At 40.7% G+C, this 12,789-nt stretch overlaps 1 protein-coding gene across 2 annotated transcripts in view; it reads right to left on the reverse strand.

Annotated features, from left to right (window-relative positions):
• The window catches only part of MRPL42 (mitochondrial ribosomal protein L42), a 72,966-nt gene that overhangs the window by 13,807 nt on the left and 46,370 nt on the right, over positions 1-12,789 (reverse strand). For both annotated transcript variants that reach the window (XM_057316274.1, XM_057316271.1), the window contains one exon: positions 2,254-2,337. The gene's annotated coding sequence lies outside the window, so the exon portion shown is untranslated. The remainder of the gene's footprint in view (positions 1-2,253; positions 2,338-12,789) is intronic.

Genomic DNA, 12,789 nt, shown 5'->3' on the forward strand with positions numbered 1-12,789 from the left:
ATCACCAATACTCTCCATTTTGATATTGCCCTCTTCTTTCATGAAAAAAGAAAACTACCTCAAAAGGTCATTTCAAGGATTTCTGCAAAAAGTTTCTGAAAGCTTTTTCCAGAAGTTACCAGGATTAGTAAGATTTCATTCTAAATTTATGCTCCCAGATAGTGAGGATTAATGCTCAGAATGGCGACCCTTAGACCTATAGACTCCAAGATGATCCCAAATCCAATTATAATAACCATGTTCTTTCACTCCTTCAACAACATTTACTGGGTGCTGTTATAGTTCTAGCTTTAGAGGAAAAACTGTGAACTAACCAGCCCTGCCCTCATTGTGTTTACACTGTGCCATACTTCCTGTTATCTGCCCGCCGGACAGATGACTTTCACGCACAGCTGTTAAGGGGAAATCAGATGCAGACACGTGTAACAGAGTGTGCCATCGATAACATGGTGTGGGGGTCACACGCAAATCCCAGCAGTCAGCATCAACTCCCTACAACCCAATCGCTCCTTTTCAAGGAAACAAATCAGAATGCAAGAGAGTAAGAGTGATAATATCGGAGAGCTCATCTTAAACCCACTCTGCATTGTAAAGATAATAAATCTTTCACAACTTGGTTACTTTAGGTATCGTTCTAGTCTCTGAAGCGGCAAAAAGACAGATCTACTTTAGAAAGGTTTTCAACCATAAAGACTGAAGTCAAAGAGCAAACTGAGTTTCTGGCTAACATCTCCCAGGGGCTCTGCAAATATTGTGAGAAATGCCACTCTGTGACAGCCTCAGCCGAACACCAGCCCCATCCTTCTAGAGAGCTGCTTCCTCTGGTGTTCTCAGAGGAGTGGAAAGATGTCAGATTGCTGATCTACTTGAAAGAGCAGAACAGGTGTAGTTCATCCCTAAGCAGCAGGGATCCTGCCCTGGAAGGGAACCAGTCCTTTTTCTCATGGGCTTGCTTTACAAAAATTCTTGCCCTTGGGCCTAACACCCCAACTCACCCCCACCCCAAACCAGACTCTCTGCTTCCAAGCAAGCAGTGCTGGAGTAAGCGTGTTAACTCCATGCACACATGCCTCCTGAGACAGACGGCACCCGTGAGTGGCTCTGCCAAAGCTTGTTCCCCCAGGCTCTAGTTCTCAGACCTTAGCCTGCAGCAGGAGCACCTGGAGGGCTTCTTAAACACAGACTGGAGGGCTCCACCCCAGAGTTTTTGATTCGTTAGGTTTTGGGTGGGTCCTCAGATTTCGTTTTTTCTAGTAAGTTCCTGGATGCTGGATGCTGCTGGTCTGGGTACCAGCCTTTGAGAAGTATTGCTTTAGGGCATTGCCTCCGGTCCTGAAAGGCTCCCTGAGTGACACTGTGCTCAGAGCTGAGAATGTTCCCAGACAGACCCTGACTCTCCGGCTTCTGACCAGCCCTGCTTCAACTTTTCTCGGTTCCTATTCACTACTCAATAAACTTTGGTAGTCCCTGTGCCCCACACTCCACAGAAAGTGTTCCTGCTAAAGTTAAAAATGACACACCTGCTGCCAAATTGAATGGACAGGGGACATCGCACTTGGGCGTCTCACCAGCTGCGTCACAACTCAGCACATTCAAACTGAACTCAGCACCTTCCTCCCCACAGTGTTGGAGCCTGCTCGGCTGCCTCTGTTCCCCTCCTTTGATGAGTATTGCTCTTCCTTGCAGCAGCGGCCCCTGCCAATTAGCACCGTTCAGATGTGACTTCCAAGCCAACCCTCCTGACACCTTGACTCGGGACTTCTGGCCTCCAGAACCGTGAGACAATACGTTTCTGTTGTTTGAAGCGCCCCACCCCCCACAGCTTGTGGCAGTTTGTTATAGCAGGCATAGGAGACTCATACATCCTGCTTCCATTCTAACAGGGCCATGGGGGGAACCCCACTTAGGAGATTTGACCTAAGACATAGAAAGTAGGAAATTTTACACCTTTCTCAGGGCAGGTCTGGTTTTGAAAAATAGTCTAGGCACCAGCCTATCCAATATGAAGATAGTTATTTTGGCACAGATACTTAACCTGCTAAAGGAGGACCATCTGTCTCTTACACCAGTCCTATTTATTCGGTAGCTTGAAGTTGTAGGGCATTCTCTCTGTGGTAGATAGGAGACAGACTTTCTTTGTATCATAAATTAAGAAAAATTTCTAGTTTCACTGAACATCTCCTTTCCCAGAAAGTTTAAAATTAATTTTCTTTGTAATTTCTGATAGTAACTACTGATAGCAAAATTTTTTACCAGCTTTTGTAATCCTAGTGCCGTCACAGAACTTCCATTGCTGTAGGAAATGGTTCTGCTATGTGGCTGTGATGACATCAGCCTCTATGAAGGAGAAAAGAGAAACAACAGGAAATTCAGCTGTTAACTGATAGATGAAGGAGGAACTGGTTTTTAAGTAAGTTCCCTTAACTAAGCAGCATTCTCAATTACTTGGCTTTATTTATCCAATCTATTTATTTACATTAAATCACTTGAAATATAAGTCCTTAGTCAGAAAATCAGGGTGTATACTGCAGAACCCATCATTTTGGGGCCTAGGTCATACCTCATGTCAGGCATGAGCAGAGGGGCTAAGAAAGATCCAGGCACAGGTCAAGGAGATAAGTCTTAGAAAGAGAGAAAGAGAGAGGGAGAGAGGGAGAAAGAAAGAAGGAAGGAAGGAAGGAAGGAAGGAAGGAAGGAAGGAAGGAAGGAAGGAAAAAGGAAACAAAATGAAAGGAAGGAAGGAAAGAAAGAAAGAAAGAAAGAAAGAAAGAAAGAAAGAAAGAAAGAAAAGAGAGAGGGTAAGAGAATGAAAAGAAGGAAAGAAGGAAGAAAAGAGAAAAGAAATACAGGCGGCTAATGAACAGTTATACAGGGCAACTTCATTAGTTATATCAGTCAGGGTTCTCCAGAAAAACAAAACTAATAGGATATGTATATTTAGAAATTGGAACTTTATTTTAAGGAACTGGCTCATGTGGGGACAGGCAAGTCCAAAACACATAGGGCAGGACAGCAGGCTGGAGACCCAGCGAAAAGTTGACTCCAGTCTTTTCTCTGAATGTCATCAGCTGATTGAATGAGGCCCACCCATATCATGAAGGGTAGTCCGCTTTACTCAAAATCTACTGATTTAAATGTTGATCTCCTCTAAAATATGAGTTCACAGCAGCATCTCGACTGGTGTTTGACAAAAAAACTGGGCACCATAGCCTAGCCAAGCTAACACATAAAATTAACCATTACATTAATAACAAAAAAAGCAAATATAATTGACAATAAGCAATTTTTCACCCAGCGGGTATCCAGAGATTGAAAAGAACTGCACCTCTTTGTTGAGAGAGAACACCACTGTTACCACGTACACCACTGTTGGAGGCACAGACACCAAAAGCTTTCTGTAGGGCAGTTTGGCATTTGACCCCACAATTCTACTTCTAGGAGCTTACTCTGAGAGAATATTCAAGCAAGTGCAAAGTGGTGGGTATATGTAGATGGGCCAGCAATGTTACATACAATGATAAAAAAAAAACTGGATGCGGCTTCAATGTCCACCCATTGTGAGCAGGTTAAGTAAATTATAGAACATCTGTACGATGGACACCCTAGACTTTAGAAAGAGTGAGGAGAGTCTATATTCCTGACATGAAATGATCTTTATGGGATGATGTTGTGTAAAAAACCGGGTTTCAGAACATCACATAGAGTTTAATCTCATTTATATGCAATCGAGTAAGTACATTGATATATTTCCTAGAAAAGACATTTACCAAAATCTTAACTGTGCTTATCTCTGGGTGGTGGAATTTCAGGTTATTTTGGTAACATTTATTGAGGGCTTATTATGTGTCAGGCATTCTTTTTAAGTACTTTACATGGATTCAATTCATTTAATAATCTGTATTATTTGCATTTCTTTTTTAAAAAGCAAAAGCATGTATCATTTTCCCCCCAAAACCTACAAAGCAGTTTTTAAAAATGTCCCTTCTGTTCTCTTACATGAGAGGAAGCCCTTGTTTCCTAGAGCCCCACAATCTTGGAACCATTGAGAGTCTGAAACTGCTCTATGCAGATCCCATCAAGCGTTATTATTGGGAATCTCCCCATTTTGCAAAAAACTGACTTTCTCTCATTGCTGTTGGAGTGTTTTGTTGGTTTGTTTTCATGGTCCCTCTGTTGTTTATTACGGATTGAGTGAGTAATATGTTCCCTTTAACCCTCCTTCTTACTTCTAACCCTCTCCCATAGGCAGCCCTTCTGATGTACTTAATTTTCATCCTTTTGTTTCTGCATGTGCTTCTAAAATATGCACTGTTTAATAAGCTTGTATTTTTAATTTATCCAAATGCCTAATGGTCTGATTTTATTTCTCATTCATGGGTCCTCCCTGCCCCCATCCCCCATATACTTCCTCCCATCCAGCACCAATACCCTGTCCTCACTGTTTCTGCTGTTGCTGCCTCAGGGGTTCCTAGAGCTGCGAAAGTATCCTTCATCAACCCTCCATCAACCACTTACCCCCAACCCCACGGCTGGCCCTTACGGTTCACCCAAAAGTCAACCTTGGTTTGTTTAGTTTTGTCTTTTCATATGCGCGGTCCTCTCTACTGAGAAACTTGGTATAAGTTCCCCCATTTGCCCACCTGGAGGGAATTGCAAAGCTCGAAATGAGTGTCCAGTCCAGAGCATTCAAGGCTCTGGACGAGGCACTATCTCCCAGCTCTCTTACCTCCAAGTTACCCCCCTGCCTTCCTAAGTCACTTTCTCTTCTCCACAGGGGTGAAACAGCCTTGCTTTCCAATTTGTGCTTATGCTTACATCTGGAGGCCTGATGTCAGCCCCAAGACTCCATTATGTGTCTTCCAGAAGATCTAACATGTCCTGCGTCATCTCCCAGCCTGAGAGCTTGATATTTGCAAGAGGAATAAGAATGTATGTGATGGAGTGCCTGGGTGGCTCAGTCAGTTAAGCATCTGCCTTTGGCTCAGGTCATGATCTCAGGGTCCTGGGATCGAGTCCCACATCGAATTTCCTGCTCAGAGGGGAGTCTGCTTCTCCCTCTCCTGATTCCTCCAGCTTGTGCTCTCTCTCTCTGTGTGTCAAATAAATAAATAAAATCTTAAAAAAAAAAACGTATGTGATGAGTCCCCACTGTGATCTTTCTATAATTTCTGCCTTCTACTCATCCCTTTGGCTGCCTTTAACTTTAGTTTGATTTAATCTGCAGAAAAATGCTAGGGGTGGGGCACAGTCAGAAGAGGATTTATCTCAAAGTTAATGAAGCTTGAGTTTCAAGGCCCCTAACTTGTAAAGGCCCTGGAAGGAGTCCTATTAATGTGTTCACAAGGGGCACATGTTTTTGTTAAATTTGCAGCATTAAGGTATTTTAACCACAACCAGTTAAGACCTCTGTCTTTGCTCTCTGATTTTCCTTTCTTCACAATCTCCCTCCTGTCAGAGAGCTTCATAGAGGGGCCTTGGACATTATGGAATCTAGCTAAAGGAAAAGTTGGCTTGGAGATACACATAGTAGGGTTTGGTGGATGTATTTAAATGTTTCTTAAGCACTGTTGTGTCTCCTTGTTATAGTATTTGTATCCTAAAATTGTATTCTTTTCTCTTTTTCTTTAAAGATTTTATTTATTTATTTCAGAGACAGACAGCGAGTGCAAGCATGAGCCAGGGGAGGGGGAAGCAGGGGGAGATGTGGGGCTCGATCCCAGGACCCTGGGATCATGACCTGAGCCAAAGGCAGACACTCAACTGAGCCACCCAGGCGCCCCAAAATTGTATTCTTTTCTTAAAGGTTTCTAAAATTATAATGCTTTCTTCCACTTCCCAGAGCTGAGGCTTCCCACACAGTGAAGCACAGTGTAATTCGCTTCAGAGCTCATATACCCCTAGATGACCTTGGATGTTAATGATGGTTTTGCCTGATCTTAGTTTTGAAACATTCCTGTTGTAGGTGGTCCCCTAATTTCCACTTAACAAGTGCAGCCCTTGGCTCAGAGTATGGCTTCTAACTCACATATCTTTGTTGGTTTTCTTTCTGGGGCCTCTCCCCACCATCGCCCTACACACACACATACACACACATACACACACACTTTTATATCTGCTTCATTTGAATCTATTTAAGTATCACAAGCTGGAGTGCAGAATGGCAATGAGCCAGTTTTTAAAAATGAGCTAAAATGTACAAGGCAAACACTTTCAAGAATGCCCACAGCTGCCAGTCTTAACCTTAGAGGGCAAGCGTACGAAACAGGCTTACGAGGCAGGTGCTCTCTCTGGGTCTTTGGAATCGAGGCTGTTTAATGAGGTAAAAATATTTCCACCTCTTCACCTACCAAAACGGTAAAAGGATGAAACACTTTTAAATTAGAAAAGTTCCTCAAACTAACATCTCAGCAAAATTTTTAACACATAGAAAAAGTGCTTAAGAACTATTAAGTTAACAGAGTCTCATTTTAGAGGAAAGCACCTCCGGTATTGCAAATGGATTCCATTTCCACCTAAAATGTCTTGGAAGAAAGGCTTTTCCATTGGCCTATATTCAAGATCAAGTTTTTTGTTAGTGTTTTCTTTTTTCTTTTCTTTTCTCCTTCCTTTTTTTTTTTTTTTTAGGGGAGAGAACTGTTTTTATCTTCTTTTCTCCCTCTAAAATTCCTTTCCAGAAGTGTTAAACCTACCTATAGTTTTAAAATATGTTAACCTTCATTTCTCTGGCAGTAATCCATTCATGTATTGATTGAACAAATATTTATTGAGTGCCTACAACATTTTAGGCCCTATTCTAGGTACTTCTTTCACTAGGAGAATTTTCCTATGTTATTAAATCCCTTTGCAAACATGATTTAATATCATAACATTTTATAATAAGCAGAGCCCAGAGTTTAGTTAGCCATTCTCTTTCTGTTAAACATTTAGATCATCTCTAATTTCTCCCTATTATAAGCAATGCAGCAGTGATCTTCCTTGTAATAGATGCTTGTCCGTATCTGTGATTAATTCTACAGGACAGATGTCTACAAGTGGAATTACTAGATCAAAGGGTAGGAACACTTAAGTTTCTTGTTCAATACTTCTAGCAGACTTTCCAAAGCATATTATCACCTTTGAGTTCCCCAAATCCTCTTCAACTGAAGAATCACCCACCGCTATTTAAAGACAGAAGAGCATATTCCATTCCTTCTATAGAGGCTTGCTGATTCCTAAAATAATCTTATTTCCAGATGGCAATAAAAGTAATCAGGTTGTTTTCTTGAATACCTCTAGTCCTTTCTGTACCACACTCCTTTTTGCAAAGGAAAAACACTTAAAGAAGAGAGAGTATCCATATACTCATCTGTTCATTATTATCACTCCAGACAGACAAGAGGTCAACCTGAAAATCATGCATGAGAAATACAGAATCGTACAAAGGTATGTAAGATTATAGTAATCATCTTCATTACTGCTCATATTGAGGCTTTTGGGGAGGGACAATAGGTAGCTAAACACATCTCTGAATAGCCTTGTTCACAATAACAGCACAGTGGGTAAATGAGCCTTCTCAGCTCATCAGCATCTCTGCTCTGGGAGGTCAAATGGTAAAAATACTTCACAGAGGTGTTTTTCAATGTAGAAGTAAATTTCATTGCATAGCACTTTGTCCTCTAATATTTTCTGGAATAACTTCATTCCCTCTCAAGAAAAATTGCTGCTTTCCAAGAAAACCAGTGCCCCCAGTACATGGTGCTCAAAGAGAAACACTAGGGGAAATAAACAGAACCAGGAGCAAGTCCCCTTTGGTCTAGATCGAGGTGGAATATTTGCTAACTGCATTGCCTTATTGTCTTATTTGTATCAGAAGCCCCTTTGAGCCGGAATTTTGTTTTTATGATGGTCTGCTCAGGACAAGAGCTATGAAGATTGAAATCCAAGCTTTTCTCTTTCCTGGAAGCCGGGCAGCCTAAAAGTAACTGACTGCCTGGATTTTTCCCCCTCTGACTGAGTCCAGGCTGTAGAAAAACCCCTGACCAGGGCAGACTTTCCTCTCTGGCTGACCAAGAGGCATTTTACCAAAGTGGAAAACAGAATCTGTGGTGGGTGAAGAATGACCATCATTCGTTCACCCATCAACGAGGTACTCAGTGTTTAGAAACTAGGCTGGGGAGCACTGTGCAAGTAAAATGGGCAGATAACCTGCCCTCGTGGAGCTTGCTCCTGAGTGAGAAGCAACACTAAACAAATGATCATGCCCATATATATAAAACTGCAGTCGAAGTTGGGTTTGTTTGTTTTTTTTAAAGTACAATACATACAATAAAGTGTTTTAAGCACAGGAATGACATGAGATTTGTCATATGATGAGAGCCCCCTGGCTGTGGTCTGGAGAAGGATAAGAAGGGGCCAGAATACTCCTGAACATCAATGCATATCAGCGCCTTATCAGCCTTTAAATAGGAGAATTCAGACCTCCCCTTGCTGACATCCCCTAGGAATTGTGCAAAGCAGTTGTCAATGGACTGTAAAGGGAATTCAGCTGGAGAAAAATAGCTGGGAAACTGGGCTAAGAGAACTAAGGAAACCACAGACAAAGGAAATAGGTTGAATCAGATTTCTATTACATAGGATCTTTTAAGGCAGAATTAAAGTAATCATGATTGTTTTAAATATTTCAAATCTGTCAAATGCCTTCTTAGGTTCTCTTCCCCACATCAATAATTTTTCTTCTGAGATTAAGAAATCTAGCAGGCTGGAACTGGTTGATGCAATAGGAAGGCAAAAATTATCTCTTATCCATAGTTAGAATGAATAGAATTAAAATGAGATGAGAATCAGGTTATGTCTCCAAAAGAACATAGGCAATATTAAGCAATGGAAGAAGGTTTGGGGAGGAGGACTGGGTTGTAGAATCATGTGTGGAATCCTAAGGCACCAATGCAAAGTCAGAGGGGCACCTGCTTGATGAAGGTTTAAAAGAACCACAGAATCTAATCATCTCAGAGTTGGAAAGGATTCTCAGAAAGCCTATCAGCCTACACATTTCACAGATGAAATGCAGAGGTAAAGGGAACAAAATTAACCAGGAATATTCATAACTAATATTTGATTAGCAGCTCACCAAGCATTTCAATATTTATTGCCTCATTAAATCCTCATAAAGTGCTGGCAAATAGCAATTATTAATTTTTCTTTTCAGAAGAAAAGTTGGGGCTTAGAGTGTGATGCAGAGAAACCTAGTTCTCATCAATGCTCAAGTTTCTCCTCTTGCAAGACACGCCACTAGGTCACAGTTCTCAGCTCACTGGCACTCGGTAGGGTGGGCTGGCAGAAAACTGAGTTCTGGCCAATGGAATGTGGCAAAAGCCTCCCCACTCCTTTCTGGGCTGACTAAAACCTGGCATACAGTCCTCTCTTGCCCACATTCACTCTCTTCTTTTGCCTGCCGTTAGATGCATGGGATCCAGTAGAAGATTCAAGGCCCCAGGGGCTGATGAAGCCACCACTTGGCAGGAGCCCGAGTTCCCTGAATGACTCTGTGGAGCAGAGATGTTTTTTCCCATTCACTGGCCCAAGTTAGACTGTAACAGGAGTGAGAAATAAACCTTTATTGTGTCCAGGCACTGAAGTCTGGGTGGTTGTTGTACTGGTTAAACTAACATAGGAAGGTTAAGGGACTTGTGCAAAATCTAGATATTAATTTAACAAAAATTTGCTGAGCAATTATTATAGGTGCCAGACATTGGCAAAGCATGGCACTAGGTGTACGTCAATGAATTAAGGCAGATCTGGGCCATGTCCTCATGGGGCTTAATCTAGCAGCTCACACAGTTATGGACAGGGCTAGGATGCCAATGAAAATCTGCTAACTCTAAATTTCTTCTATTGTCTACACCACATCTTTCCTCCCAAATAACATGAATCAAAATGTATGACATTCCTCAAAGATTGCTTTGAAAGATAGAAGACTCATCCCACCATATGAATTATAGGATTGAGAAAAAGAGGTAGAGATTCTTCGTTAACTTCTTTGTCCTTCAAGACCTGAGGAGGCTCAGCCATGAAAAACTTCCCCTGTACTGGATGGTTCAGTCAGTTCAGCATCTGACTTCAGCCATGATCTCAGCTCCTGTGTCCTGGGTGTCCTACATCCTGGGATGGAGCCCCACGATGATGATCTCCATTGTCATCGCCATCATCATGGTTGGGATCTGTGCTCAGCATGGAGTCTGTCCCTCCCCTGCTCATGCTCTCTCTCTGAAATAAATAAAATCTTAAAAAAAAAAAAATTCTCCTGTACTGTAGAGCTTTAGTCAGTAGGAGAGACTGGAAAACCACTGTTTTCATATATTTAAATTTTCAGTTATTTAAGGATTAACTTAAACCATGTATTTCAACTTACATTGTTGAAAATGGCATGAGTCCATTCCCCTGTATTACTAAGTAGTAGGTGATTTTAACTCCTCTGGATCTAAAATTCTATGAGCCTATGACTATTTTTTCAACTTTTTATTTAAACTCAATTAATTAACATACAGTGTGTTACTAGTTTCAGAGGTAGCATTTAATTATTCATGAGTAGCATACAACACCCAGTGCTTATTCCTTCAAGTGCCCTCCTTAATGTCCATCATCCAATTATCCCATCCCCCCACACACCTCCCTTCCAGTAACCTTCAGTTTGTTTCCTAAAGTTCAGCATCTCTTATGGTTTGCCTCCCTCTCTGTTTTCATCTTATTTCATTTTTTCTTCCCTTCCCCTATGTTAATGTTTTGTTTCTTAAATTCCACCTATGCGTGAAATCACATGGTATTTGTCTTTTCTCTAATTGACTTATTTCGCTGAGGATAATACCCTCTAGTTCCATCCACGGAGCCTATGACTCTTTCTGATAACTGTGGCTTTCTGGTACCTCATGCTCACTACTCAGAACTGTTCTCATTATAATGCATTGTTATAGGACTGGGCTATCTCTCTCAGACTCAGGATATCCCAAGCAATTGATTGGATTTTTTTAGAATACTCAGAGGCTAGTTTCTTATGCCTTACTCTCTTTTCTATATGATTAATTTTGGCAAGTTTGTAGGACAAGCTGACATAGCCAATAGACTCTGAGTTTCCATTTGTCTCTCGGATATTGCTCTAAAAAAATTCAGATATATATGTACTTATCTAATTTTTCCTCTTATTCAAGTGAATTTTACATGATCATTATTATATCAGTTAAGATTTTTTTGTTTATAAGTAACAGAAAGATTCATTCAAATGGGATTGAGCAAAAAGTTAATTTTTGATTCAAGTAATTAGGCCTGGGTTTCTTTTTCTCCATCTTTTGGCTCCATGTCCTTCAGGTTGACTCCATTCTCAGACAATCCCTTCATGTTCATGAGATGGCTGCAGAAATGCCAGCCTCACAGACCCGTAAGTTCATATCCGGAGGGAGGAAAACGTATCTGCTGGTGGCATTCAGAGAAATCTTGAAAGGTCCTTAGACTGCACTGATTTAGGTCATGCACTACCTCATGAGCACATGTGCAGGTTCTCTCGGGCCTGGGTCATGGCTTCATTCTTGATATGGGGAATGCATTGAGATCTCACAGACTCAGAGTGGAGAAAAGGTAAATCCCCAGAAGAAAACTAGAGGCTAATTCCATTGAGGCAGGCAAAGAAAAACTACGGAATGCAATGACTTAACACTGCATTGAACACATTAATGATTATAAGCACAGAACCAAAATTAGATTCTTTTCAAAGAACAAAGCCATTAACCAACTTGGATAGCTGTCCTTGAACTCAGCAAATGTCTGGGTAACACAAGGATTAAGGGTTCTACTTAGCCTTAAGGACTAGAAAAGCTGAAAGAGTAGAGAGTGGAACCTGTCAAAATAACTCTTTGTTAGAGAAAGTGTAAGCTTGAGTAAGCACTTGGTAGGTTATTTGTAACTAAAGGGGAGAAAGATAAGAAAGTATACATACTTTCTCTTACAAATCATTTATTTCTTGTTCCTTTAAAAATGGACGATTTAGTAAAGTAACAAGATAATATACATTCAGCGCAATAATGTGATGGGGAAAGTAAGGAAGGGAAATACAATTTAAACTAAGGTTGCTAATAAGAAAAAGATCTTTGGGAGACTACCTGGGATAGTTGTTCTAATATTAGGCATAAGTAGGAAAAAAATCATTTTGAACAACTTCTGTTTCTATTGGGAAAAACACAATAGCCGTTTGTGGTCACTTTATTTCCTACCATTTGGGTTCGATGTTTGAGATGCTTATCAAAATGAAGTTAACTTCATCTTAAAAGACTTAAAGGATTAAAGACCTAGATGTGAGACCTGAAACCATAAAACTCCCAGAAGAAAACATAGGCAATAATTTCTTTGACATCAGCCATAGAAACATTTTTCTAGATTTGTCTCCTCAGACAAGGGAAACAAAGGCAAAAATAAATCATTGGGACTATACCTCAGAACAAAAGGCTTTTTGCACAGCAAAGGAAACCATCAACAAAACAAAAAGGCAATCTACTGAATGAGAGAAGATATTTGCAAATGATATATCCAATAACGGGTTAATATTGAAAATATATAAAGAACTTATACAACTCAACACCAAAAAAACAAATGATCCAATTAAAAAATGGGCAGAGGACCTGAACAGACATTTTCCCAAAGACATACAGAGGCCAACAGATGCATGAAAAGATACTTAACATCACTCATCACCAGGGAAATGCAAATCAAAACCACAATGAGATATCACTTCATACCTGTCAGAATGACTAAAATCAAAAACACAAG

This window comes from Ursus arctos, unplaced genomic scaffold (genome assembly GCF_023065955.2).
Source record: "Ursus arctos isolate Adak ecotype North America unplaced genomic scaffold, UrsArc2.0 scaffold_21, whole genome shotgun sequence".
Lineage (NCBI taxonomy): Eukaryota > Metazoa > Chordata > Mammalia > Carnivora > Ursidae > Ursus > Ursus arctos.